Below are 12616 nucleotides of genomic sequence, written 5' to 3' on the forward strand. Positions count from 1 at the left end.
TTGATGTATTCTGTTTACGCCGGATACATGATAGATCAATATTGAATGCATGGGCCTTGGGCCGGGATGAATTGTTTTATCGCGTGATGTGGACGCATCCTGTGGTGCAGCGTATATCTTGCTGTACATGTACAATAGACTGATACCCGTATATAGTGCTTTCCATTGAAGGAGAGTAGTTAGGTTACGTTAATATAGTGTTTGCATTTTAATGATGAGTGGAATTCGATGAAATGTGGTTAGATTGAGAAATACATGGAAATATTATGTTTAGAAACGGTGTTAGCAATGATATTTTGAACAAATCTCAATGCTTACGTGTTTGCTGCTGTAGTTGTGAGCCGTTTTCTTGAAGTGCCGAATTACATAATAACAGTAAGTGAAACAGTTTTTGCCTCGATAAGTACTGTAATGTGCTGCCTAATGTTGGAGCAGGATTTCTGCCCACTCATTCCTATTATCTATCGAGCTTTTACCTGCCCCTTTCATCATAAACAATCCAATAGCCCTCAAATGGCAGTTTCATCCTCCGTATAAACAACCAACCAACTCTTTCTAGCATCTTCTTTCATCACTCGAGCTTTTCACACTGCGAGCGTAGTTATTTCATACTTATTTCTTTTTATGAATTGGATGGATGAGGCAGATACTTTGTGGAGATCCATTATGAGAAATGAAGTGAAACACTTTTCACTTTCCGCATAAAAATTTATTCAACTACAGTCGTCATGTTTCGCTGCACTGCTGCATTATCAAGACTCTTTGATAGTGCTGTCATGGGTCTTGATAATGTAAATTTTTATATGTAAAGTGCAAAGTGTTTCACTTCATTTATCTATTTCTTTTTACTTCGAAAGTGACTGTCACTGGGTTTGGCCAATGCCCGGGAATGTGTTATGATAAATGGAAAATTCCTGCTACTTGTTCTCTCTTACCCTTTTGATTCAGTGCTGACCCATTAATCTTTCTTTGTGAAGTAGCATTGATGTAGGACTTTTCGAGCTGAGGTTGAGAGGTGTATTTCTATTCACATGAAAGTTAAAGAACGGAAGGAATGACCCATTCAAGTAACACGATGATGCGACCCCGTCCATATTCCTCTCCCTATTATGATGATCGCTATCTATTTCAGAATTCTCGAGGACTCAATGCCATAAAGCTGAAATGGTCATAGTTTACAGTGAAAACTTCATTGCAATCCTAATATTATGGAGTGAGTGAGGAATGAAGCATTGTTCTTAAAATCCAATTAATTGCCTAGTTATTGTTTTGAAACGTTTGCCGTCATGACCATGTAGCTTAATTAAAAACTATGAGTGAACTGAGAAGGTTATACAGTCATCGATAAATATATGGCTGGGAAAAGAGTTAGACAAAACGAGTATCTTAAGTAGTAATATTGTTATTTTTTATGTTTAACCTTGAAAGGACACCAAGAAGAGGAAGAAAAAGACTGAAGATGACAGACGAAGTGAGGTCGAAAAGAAGGCTTAAGGAAATGAAGGAGGTACAGTACAGGAGGAGGTGGAGACTGCTTTGGTGTTTTGGACCTGCCAGTGGGCAGAAAACCATTTGATGACGATGACCTTATATCGACACCCCTCGCTGGATAGCAGGTAAATGCAGATTCAACTTCCCTAATGACAATTTCAAAAAATGATAGCAATATCTCCCACAAGTTCCCTTAGCTATTTGCATTTTATAATATAAGCGGAGTACATTTGAAAACACCCATTTCTCACCCATGTGGCACTCGAAACCACGATCTTTTCGGTTTTGCCTGGCTAGGACTTAACCCCACTACCACCGAGGCCGGCTAGCTCGAGGCGTTAGCGTTTCACTAGGGTTTGGCTGCAAATTTTAAGTGGTCATCTAGGGGATGCTTATTCGCTAGAATACAAGCATTTTTAAATAAAAAGTTGTCGCTCTTTTCCACAGTTATTTTAATGTGTAAGGATGCTCACAGAGCCATCATCTGGTCTTGTATCAGATGATGGCTCTGTTAACCGAAACGCGCTGTGCGTGTTAAAATAATTATTGAAAAGTACAACTAACTCTAATTTCTATATATCTAAATTCCATTTTATAACGCCTGATTTGGTGGAATTTATTTGAAAACGATCATTTCTGAAGTCCTCAATAGTTCAAGGAAAGAGCCTTGTATCTTGTTGATGGATGAATATTGATGGAAATGGGTCTCCGCCTTTCAAAGGTGTATAATGTATAGAAGTGTGAGTGTTACTCTACCCACGTCATCATTGGAGCCCTCTCTCATTTTCATCCCGGCCGAAACACCTCTTCGGTCCGCTTTCACATCTGCTTTTTTGCTGGCACTCCCTCGAGAGGGGGGCGGGCATTGCTTCAAGGATCTGGGTTTGTTTGTTATCCGTCGGAAAAGATGTGTGGGAGTGAGGCCGGTCATTCGGCATGAATATGAGGAAAGAGGTCATCATTCTATGGCCCACGAGTCGGGGTTTCTGAGAGCTTGACGCAAAGTATTCCACCTGCATTATAATAAGCGAGTGTAAAACTATACAATAAAATCTCTCATCGCTAGATTCATAGTAGCAACGAAATGGTTAAAAATAACCTAGAGATATATTTTAAAAGTTGGAATAAAGCTTATCTACGATACTGTCTCTACCCTGTTATTACTTTAATTTTTTTCTTCATTTGAATAGCAGATGACAAGTGAAAATTTCGGTTCTCTACTGTCTGAGAAACTTACTAAAAATACGTTCTCAGGATGGAAAGGAGCGTAAATTTTTAAACAAAAATTAGAGGAAGATATTCCAATTGACGATGAGATCAATACAATGCCTGGTTTATCCCACCATTAGCTTTTCAAGTATCAATTTAATCGGAGTCCTAGTTTTAGAAATCGTATCGATATTATTCAGTGGTATAATTTTCATCGTTTAGCATTTGTCAAAATTGATTTGTTCACGGGTTGATAGTTGACTTTAATAGGCCGCGATGCATTTGGTAAACTGAGGAGAAAGAAGACACCAGAAATTGCCTTATGCTGAACGTAGGCGTGGACCTTGATAGGACGTCAAGTCAGACATTTTAGACGTTTAACAGTGTGTCCAAACGAAGCCTTTCTGACACAAATGCTGGAAACGCATAATATGTTGGAAGCGTATTGAATTTTTTTATATGATATGCAACGTATGTTCCGTTTATGCGAAGTTCCAATGATTAATTAATGCCATCAAAGTACTTATTTTGTTCCTGGGAGTGCAGAATATGGAGTTCCTTCTTAAAATTATCCTCACAGAACACGGGGATAATTTTTTGGGGGGAATATCGTCGACAACGTGCATGTAATTTCACTGTGAGCTCTTGCGAAAGGATGAATTCCTTGAATCTGAAGTAAGAGTTGCATATGATAAAATTGCTGAGTTTTCCTGGATGCTGTGTGCGCTATTTTCCTGTTGCAGCAGTCACGGAGCGGCACTTTGCGTAGTTTTTTTCGTATATGCCTACTCGAAGCGCGAAGCATTTCTAGGACTGAGTAATACTTTTGTGGAAAATGTTATTAGGTAGATGTATTTTATTTGCTTTGTTGTAGTTTAGCTCCTAAACTGTTATAGTTATTTTTGTAAGATAATATTTTAAGATTTTTGAATTTGTTATATTTACACCGTCGCAAGTAGCTTGCACAGACCGAACTTGATGCTAATAAATAGGATTTTCCTTATGAGAAGTTCGGCTATTAACCATATTGATTTCAATTATCATTATTTAATGCTTGACAAAACCGTATTTCAACCATAAATAATGATAATTAACGATAAAAAGTATTAAACTTTTTATGCGATGAATGTTTTGAAAAAAAAAAAGAAATTTCGTCGCAGTTCTCTGATTGCGAGTGTGATTGCTTCAAATAGTTACATTATTTAGTATTAAATCATTGCAATATTGTTTTATTTATTCATTTGTCTTCGAGGTAATTTCATTTAATTCACATTTGCACAATACTTCCAACTACTCATTAAATTCGACCAGGTAGAAAGAGCACGATTCATATAAATAATTAGCGGAAGCTGGTTAAAAAAAAAGAAACTCGCAGTGTGCGCAGCCCGACATGATATCTTGAAAATGAAATCTGAAACTTTAAACTTATTCAACTCGTTGCTTGCTTTTGAACACTATTCTTGCGGACGTAATCCAGAAAATAATCATAGGATCTACTCATCTTATTCCTAAGCGTTTATAAATATGTTAACGTGTCAAGGGATAATTAAGCAAAATTTGGAAGGAGAAATGTTTATTTTTGAAAGAATTTTCTCGCGATGAATGAAAAATGAGGAGCCGCATGTTACCCTCCGGCTGTAATCTCGCTTGTTGATTCCACCAATATTAGGCTTAACTTTAGCGAAGAAAACTCTAGGCAAACATATCCAGCTACTTTAATTAGCATATATTGCCCTGGTTCATGGAAAAGGTTGTACAGTATTTTTCCACGACATCGAGTAGTCTTTGCTCTCCCATACGAAGTTTTGATTTCTGCTTGCAGATGAATGCCTGGCCTCAGGTCAATCGACTGGCTTAATATTTGTGTAGTGATACAGTGCTGGTAGAGGCGGATTGCTTTTAAAATAGCCTAGAGGGGATTTTTTTGGTCGTCTTTGCTGCAGAAAATATCATGATAAAAAGTAAAAGAAAAATGACGTTGGAAGAATTTAAAGTTGGTTTTTCTCGAATCCCCGATTCAGCGGGGGTATTTTTTGAAGTTATCCTAAGTTGGTTTACAGTTTTAGCAATTTAATGTTAATGTTGAAGTTTTGGCGGGAGTTCACACCATCCATTTTTACGTGAACCTATATTGAAATCTTAATGAATTTTCCTTTTAAAGGTATTCTTAATATTTTTTATTACAATATTTACCGCAAGGTAGGTCTCATCTATTCAAGAACTTAATTTCCTTTTTTGTTACCGTGCATAAGTTAGTCTTGGAACTAACTCTCTACAGCACATTGGTACTTATGCACTACCGTAATAGGTTGCATCCTGTAGTTCTTTTTCTTTAGAAAAATCTGTAAAATCGGAGGTCTCTGAATAATTAAAGTCCTATGAAGAAGCTTTGCGCCATTTTCCCTGTTCATGAGCTCTCATAATATGGGCAATAAGACAGAACAAAATTCTGTTATGGTAAATGGGTTTAACAGCGCAGAAAATTGCCGAGAGGGGTCAGCCGCCCGATGTCTGTCATCCATGAAAAAGTTTTCAATTTTTATTAAACTTATTCTGCATCCATCCAAATTTTTCCCGAAACTCAGCCAGTGGCGTAGCGAGGGGGGAGTCCAGGGGTTCCGGACCCACCCCTCGAAATATAAAAACACAGTTACTTTCCTTCATAAAATAAAACAAAATATTGACAAATCATGAATTTACATAGCATTTCTTTGAAAAATGAAGTTCCTTCGATAGTGAAAAGAGCAAAAATTAGTCTAAAACCCTCAACCTTGTTTTACCCTGTTTTTCCCCTCTGGTTTTGCACCCCCCTTCTCTAAACGAAATTCTTGGCTACGCCAATGCTCATAGGCATTCCATTCCAGCATTCAAACCATTTTGTGTGGTCGAAAACAAATCGGCACCTTAGGAACTAAAAACTAATTTATAGCAAGTTAAGTGAAGTATGATTGTAGCAAAAAATTACAGTCGTTACGTGGGCATGGAAATCTAAACCCATGCCAATTTTAGGTAACGAGCGAGGATGCGATAAATCAAAAGGAATATCTATTCATTTTAATACCATTTTGACTTTAAACTCTTTCCTTTATATTGAAGTATATGCGTGATAAATCCTCACTTCGGTACAAAAATATTCTAAATACAATTCAGATGGCTCTGGGAACTCTTAAAATGTCACAAAAGTCCTTGTAATGAGTCATAGGAATGATTACATTACCCGTGGTTTAGCGTTGTTAGTATTGACTGGGAAGCTCTCACTATCTGTAATGCAATGTAGGCTGAATTATTTAACATTATGCCACGACCAATTTCTATTTAACAACACTTGTTGGTAGAATTTTTGGATGATGGAATTTTTGATTTGATAGATTTGGGTGATAGAATTTTTGGCGACACAATAAATATTAATGAATTAACTTCAATTTAATTATTTCAATCCCTGAAAACATTTCATGATTGAAGAGTGCATTACAAAATAATTGCCAAAAGAAGCTCTAAGCAGAAATGCTTTCTGTACGCTAAGAATATGCGCCTTTGGGACAGATATGATTTTTCTCCGCCTTTTACTCTTTGCGTATAGATACATTTTACTCTGTTATTACTTCATTTTTCCACTTGACGTGGCACCGATAATAGCAAGTCGTTGTGGACGCCTGTAAGCAGTAGTTTAGAGAATTAAATCAATGTCTTTAGATAAATTGCCGACGCATTTATTGTAGAATAACTATGTACAATCTATCTTTAACATCTCTGGTGTTTTATTCGACCAGGATTGCGAGCACAACGTAAATTGGACCACGAGCAATTAGGCTGAAAGCGTAAATAATGAAAAAAGTTGTATCAATGTGCAGTAATTTCCTGGAAATGTAAAAAGTAGCGAACACAGCTCATCCTTGTACGAGTACCGTCAGGGAAATATCATCATGTTATACAGCGTGATATTTTTCAGAGATTGTGAGGCTCTTGAGAAAGTAGAGAGTAAAAATAAATCTAAGTGCTGGATGACGTAAATATGAGCTGCACTGTTTTGTCAAAGGCCTTTGTACGCGTTCATCCGGAAACAATCTGGGTTGATCCACGCGAGCATACGTGTGTGGGCGAGCCAAATTGAAGGTTGGTTATTCATGTCCTCTAGTGATTTTGCGATGTTAACGACTTTCAACAGAATCTCCTTGTGTAGGTTAATTATATAACATGATAGGTCATAGCGTCTATTTTAGGAAGGCTCGTTTGAATTTGAACATGCTGTTTGCTGTAATTGTAAATTATAAAGTTAGTAATCTAGCTTGAAAGCTTTCTTACTGACTTATATTTCTTTTTTAATTATATAAAAATTTTATGTTAGTATCATACTTTTTCTGCGTCCGGAGGCAGTCCGAGGATATCAAATTTAATTTTGCTGTTCAGCGTCTAAAATTTTGCCAAATCATTAAATTTAAAATAGTTTTTTTTCTATAAATACTTGAGGCCGAGTATGTATCATACATCCATAAACTAATTCATCTTTTTAAGATTTTCAACCGTCTCTGAACTTATTGCGAACTAGGTCGCCCTTTACGAATCATTTCATTGGGTTATGGTAACCGATCCTTTTAATTCGAATTGTATATTTGCTACCAACTTCATCAGTACCTGTAACTCGACCGTTCTAAAATTAAATTTACTGTTTTGGCATTCGGCCCCAGTTTGAGCCAGTAGTAGCCTTTTAGGTAAATATTGGACATCATATGAGCTTCAGGTAGTTCTATTTCAATGGCCCGGTATTACGGAAGCGAAGTTTACTGGCACGTAAGGGAGTGGTTTCTTAGGCACTCACTTCTTCCTCTTCCCTCAAGTAAACGGATCCCTTCCTTACCAGCCAACCTCGTATTTCCGCCCTCGTTGATGCTTGGAAAGAAGCAGATGCCAGGGTGATGAGGGGATGGATTGTTGGGTATTCGTTTCAGTGGAAAATCTGTCCCAGCAACCGTGGCATTTAGGGAAAATTGTGAAGGGAGATGACCCCCGTGGGAGGAAATAGGTTTTTGGTTCAGGATATAGGTTGTATGAGAAGTTTTTTTTTTGCAGAACAAATTAATCTTTACCCTTGATATTGCGAGATTGGCAATTATTTCGTGGAATGATGTTCTAAAAATCGTATACGTATGTCTCATTCTATTTTGTAAGTAACCCTCGTATAGCAGTACAAATGAATATAAATTGTGCGCTTCTATTTGTATTGATCACATTAACCTATATACGTTACTTACTGTCAATCGACCGTGACCCTCATACAATTGAGCCACTACAGCAAAAAAGAGTTTAAATATTTATTTTTCTGCCTCAAAATTGAGCGATTATATCACGGTAAACGTATATAATTCTTGATGATTCCTAATTTTTTCATATTATATCCATCCTTATAGGACTTACTGCTTAAAAATGAGTTACTTTTAAAAGATGCCCATGGATATAATGAGGAAGTGGATGAGGTGTATTCTATTTCAAAAATATGAAAGCATCTTGGTATTATGCGCTTGAAGATGAAAAGTGATTGCCATTGTAAAATCAGCCTTAAAGGCCCAAACAATGGGAAACATTTGGATTTACATTTTGGAAATTTTTACCATTTAGTGATGTTCGGTTTTCCCCCGTAGAACTGAATCCGAATCATAATGTGCGCAGAGAAGGAAAGAACGCAATTCGTATTTTCCAGGTTCTAATTGACCCGCTAGCTTATCTCTTCCCGTCAAAATAGAGTATTTAGTATGACTTGTTAGCATATCCCAGCGTTAAAGAAATTATAATATTTCCGTACGACTAAAGGCATTAATTTTTGATTTCATGGGATGTATCTTGCCGTCATGAACTACCCTTGATAACGTTGGAGGGTGTATGAAATAAAACTATAGTTTTATAATTCAATCTCAGAATGCAAGATTTGTAATAAACAAGGCACTGATGTCTTTTAGCCTTGATAGGTGCGGTATAGTAGTAACAGAATCGTATTTAAGTATTCTATTTCAGCTTCCAATGTAACATAGGGAAGATCACGGAAATCAAATTTTCGTTAACTTTGGGGGTGTGTGTTAATGTGTTTAATATTAATGAACCGTCAATCATTTGAGCAATGAAATTTTATTCCAAAAGACTTGGTATCTGTATCAATAGGTTTGGGAGCCTATGAATATATATTTCCTCTTGTTTACTCGTTGGGAGAGTCCCTGCGTGTTTTTTTTTGTAACAAGATATTTCCATATAAGCAAAAAACAAACAAAATAGCTCTTCAAAAGAACATGCGTAAATACCTCTGATTACTTGTAGGCATCTCTTTACCATTTTTTTTAATATTTCAATAAAAATAATTACTAATCAAAAAAACTTCCTGTTAGTTGATAAATAGAAATATATTTCAAATCATGAAGCATTATGTGATTAGCAAATGCACGCTTGTCTGCAAAATTAATCTTCAGTGGAAACACGATATAAACCTGGTCATAAACAAATATTCTTAGAATAAAATTGCATTATGCATGAAGAGGTATGCGTAAATGTGTATGTAGAACCTTTTCTCTTTGAATATGAATTTTCATTTGGTTAAAATATTCTCATTAGCCTAAATTTTTATTGCTTATCTCAAAAGCACAAGGAAATCCGAGGTTATTATTATTTAGGAGAGAATTTCCCGAAAAATGTGATGAATAACAATCTCATTAAGGCCTCCCTGTTATTCAGAATATAAGAATATCTTGATGGAATAAATAATAAAAAAAACTCATTTAGATTCTTGGTTTCACGGAAAAACTAGGCCCAGCAGCAAGCAAAAGTTGTTATATTATACCCACTCTCCCTGAATCCCAAAGCAACGCGCTTCATTTCAAATTCTCATGACAGGATTAAAGCCATAAAAAAGATTTTTTTTAAATTTTCGCAGCCCTTTTCTTCGCAGCTGGCTACAAAAGGTGGATAAACACCTGAGGTGGAAAGAGCTTGTTTGGCTTGGGGGTTACCATTATTCAGGACGCTATATGTAGGTATCTTATCAATTCTCGTGATAAAACTATTAAATTCGTTTTTTTTTAGTGAAAAGTGAGTTTATATCATGGAAATATGACTCATCGAATCATATCTGCAATGAGTTTTTTGAGGCTTTCCTATATTATTGTTTCATTTTTTTCTCTAATAAATGGAATTGAAAGGCATAAAAATTCCTCATATGTTTATGAAAGGTGCTGCCGTTCTCGTGTGTCGGGGTCTCTCTTGCGATTATATTTCTGCTTGATTAATACCGTTATACTAACTTGAGAGGTGCATGGAAATACTCGCCCTTGCAGAAATTTAATTCTTTATCTTAATGCGACGAGCTATTGTTAACTATAGCATTGATTTAACAAGATACCGTCGATCCTACCTTGGAATACTTTTACGGCAACGAAGCAAATAGCATTAGAGCGATGAAATGGTATTCCAAGAGACTTGATATATGTATCAATAGGTTTGGGTGCCTAAGAATATATATTTCCTCTTGTTGACTCGTTGGGAGTGTCCCTACGTGTTTTTTGTAACAAGATATTTCCATATAAGCAAAAAACAAACAAAGCAAATTTCAAAAGAGCTCTTAGAATGTGTTGTTTTAGCGGAACAAGTCGAGTTTTCAATCAGGCAAGTCCTTTCCATCCTTTGAGAATGGCGTGTGTTGTAGAAAACATTGTGGTGGGTTAAACTCATGCCAATGGAAGGAAGCTCTCTCCACTACACGGTGATGGCAGAGTGAAATATTCCAATGCTATCTCGCATATCTATATTAAAAAAAAATATTTTCCTTTAATGCGGACCAAATTGAAAAACGCGTTCTAGGGATTTGGGGAGAGTAGGGGCTTCAGTGAACCCATTTCTCATACTGCGTGTTTTTAGCCCTGCGGTTCAATCTGTTTCCAGTCATCACATATTCAATATTCATCCATCCTATCACTTGGGCCACCCTCGGATACATGTTCGCTCGTTTCCGAATTTTTTTAAATTTTTATGCCAGCTTAAATTCTGTATGCCACCTTTCTAATTGTAAAACACAATAATCAACGAATCAGTCGTATAAGATTAACTAATTAGGACAACTTTAGCAAGCTATGACATTTATATATATGTATTATTTTGTCTAAAGAAACAAATTTAATGAGAAGATTATATAATTTTTAGCATATTACATGGATTTGAAGTTTACGACAAATTTTAACGTAAATCTCTTCACATTTTCTTGTGATTTTAATGGAAAATCGATGAAATATAGTATTAGAATATTTAATTTCAACACGTTTTTCAGCGTGAATTTTGATTTTTTATGTGATTTTTTAAAACTATCAAGTGAAAATGCTCCCTTGCTGTGAATTACAAGCGATATTTATATAAAATGGAGTATATTTTTACCTTGAGGTCGGAGTGAGTGGAGTATAAATTAATAAAGTTAAGAATGGAGAAATATTTTTCTTTGCAGAGTGTAGAATACTTTTTTCGAAACTTTTAGCCGCTAATTGTATGAGGCACCGACCGGTTGAGGGCAAGTCGAAAAAGGCTGAGGTATTTTGACTGAAGTGAACTACCCTCGAGTAACAACGATGAATAATTGATGGGGATCCTCATTCAATACCTGTTACTTATCTCAAGTAGAATTTTTTCCCGACTCCAGTAGAATTTTTTCCTCGAAGAAATTATTCATCACATTCAAGTGCGCATGAAAGATATGAATGTGGGAACAGGACCAAGAGAGAGAGAGAGAGAGTTAACTGGTTGAGGAAAGGGCAATGAGAGGTCAAGGGCGTTTTCACTCCGGCTGTCAGGTTTAAAACATTAAAAGCGGATGCACTTTTTCCTTTTCATTTGAAACCACGGTGGCAAAGTGCTAATCCCTTTAGTTTCCAAGTAGGCTTCCGCGGAGATTATGATGGTATCTGGTGATTTTTCCGGGTCTTCTTCCGCGTGTATCCATTTTGTAGGACAATATTTCGCCAACGTTCCAGTTGGCTTCCTCAGGTCCTCTTAAGTGTTGATGCAGAAATTTGTTCATGTTCTCGGGTAGTAGCGGCCATACCCGAGAATAATCAGGGAGGCAATTGAAATCGCCAAAACGACAAAGAACTTCAACCGTGAAGACGGCTACAATCTCGCCAGTGCGTGGAAAAGGGTCTTCAAAGATCCTGACCAATCAGGGCACACCTCCACAAAAAAGGCGGCAAACGGGGTGTATATAACATGAACAAATGTCTGCATCAACACTTCAGTGGACCTGAGGAAGCCAACTGGAACGTTGGCGAAATATTGTCCTACAAAATGGATACGCGCGGAAGAAGACCCGGAAAAATCACCAGATACCATGCTAATCCCTTTAATGTTTGCCATTTATGTACCGGGGATTCCTGGGGTGGATAGAGTGATCAAGCAGCAGGCACGCTGTTTGTTACAATGGGTGTCATAATCTCTTTAAAAATTTATAATCTATTTTCGACATTTTATTAGTAAATACTACTGGTATTTTGTGAAAAAGGTCACTATTACTGATGAAAAGGGACCAGAGTTATTTTATTTACTCTCTCCGCTTCAGAAAAAACGGAATAATTTTTTAATGATTAAAAGATAGGAGAAAAAACTGATGATCACCGCCAAAACAATTTACGGATTTATTAGCCATAATAATATAGCTTAAAAACTAAATTTATATGCTGAATTAAAACCTGATCACAGAATTGCCATGTAATACCATGGTTTTAAATATTATGACCAAAATGTGCGGAAATAGCTACTTGCGGGAATTTTCTGGTGTCCATGTTGTTTGCCTTTCCGTTTGCCTAACTATACAGCTGTATTCTATATTTTTTTCTACTCCAATTTCGTTTTGGAACGACGGTGTACGATTTTTATTTACATAAGTAAGGTGGATAGAACT

The 12616-nt window shown here is 36.4% G+C and overlaps 1 long non-coding RNA gene across 1 annotated transcript in view; it reads left to right on the plus strand.

Annotated features, from left to right (window-relative positions):
• Window positions 1–1430: 1430 nt before the first annotated feature.
• The window catches only part of LOC124155712, a 97425-nt gene continuing 86239 nt past the window's right edge, over window positions 1431–12616 (plus strand). The window contains exon 1 of the long non-coding RNA XR_006864223.1: window positions 1431–1616. This is a non-coding gene — a long non-coding RNA (uncharacterized LOC124155712). The remainder of the gene's footprint in view (window positions 1617–12616) is intronic.

Source organism: Ischnura elegans, chromosome 3 (assembly GCF_921293095.1).
Source record: "Ischnura elegans chromosome 3, ioIscEleg1.1, whole genome shotgun sequence".
NCBI classification, from domain to species: domain Eukaryota; kingdom Metazoa; phylum Arthropoda; class Insecta; order Odonata; family Coenagrionidae; genus Ischnura; species Ischnura elegans.